General features: G+C 55.3%; 1 protein-coding gene across 1 annotated transcript in view; it reads left to right on the top strand.

The window, feature by feature from the left end:
• Positions 1–739, top strand: part of LOC104500567 (peroxidasin homolog) — a 40,185-nt gene that overhangs the window by 30,368 nt on the left and 9,078 nt on the right. The window lies entirely within an intron of this gene.

Below are 739 nucleotides of genomic sequence, written 5' to 3' on the forward strand. Positions count from 1 at the left end.
TTATTTCCCGGATTCCCACTGGAGGAACTGGGTGATGCTGGTTGGCTCTAGCTTTGGTGGGGCAAAGCTGCAATCCCTCAAAATCACGCTGCAGCTTGGTTGCTCTTTTTGGGAACTTATTAGATAAAGCTCTCCAGCATTTTTCCTGCTCTGCTGTAGCACAACACCCCTGACCTTCACTGGGACCTACCCTGTCTTTGAGCACAGTCAGGCACAGAACAAATGAGAGGGGAGAATGCTCGAGCCTCAGTTACCCTGCAGAGGTCTCATGGGAAGTGACTTTTCAGCTCGCCTTGGGCTCCAGCCAGCGGTGGGAGCAGAAAAGAAGAGCCTGGGAGGCAGCAGAGAAAACGTTCGGTTGGGGCAGGGCAGCAGAAAGATGTTAAGAAATAGGAGGAAAAAAAAGCACAACCTGAAGCCACCAGCCAGGTTGAGAGATGGGGTTTGCTCAGCGATGCTGCCCAGAGCCAGCCGAAGCTGCTATCTACAGTTCAAGGCCAGCAAAAATCCATCAGTTTCAGGTTGTCCCCTACCTGAAGACTTTTAGAATTCTGGGCCGTGAAACTTCTGTGACAGCATCAGGGCACAGCACTCGCTCCAGCCAGGCAGTCCCCATGCCCTGCAGTGAGCGCCTGGGGTGGGCTGGGGGATGGGAGCTGAGCAGGGACCTCCTCGCCGTGGGTCCAGGCAGGAGCAGCTGTCCTCGGATGGCTCTCTGGTTCCTCCGGACGAGCGATGC

The sequence above is a fragment of the Buceros rhinoceros genome, unplaced genomic scaffold (assembly GCF_000710305.1).
Source record: "Buceros rhinoceros silvestris isolate BGI_N320 unplaced genomic scaffold, ASM71030v1 scaffold28359, whole genome shotgun sequence".
In the NCBI taxonomy this organism is placed as follows: domain Eukaryota; kingdom Metazoa; phylum Chordata; class Aves; order Bucerotiformes; family Bucerotidae; genus Buceros; species Buceros rhinoceros.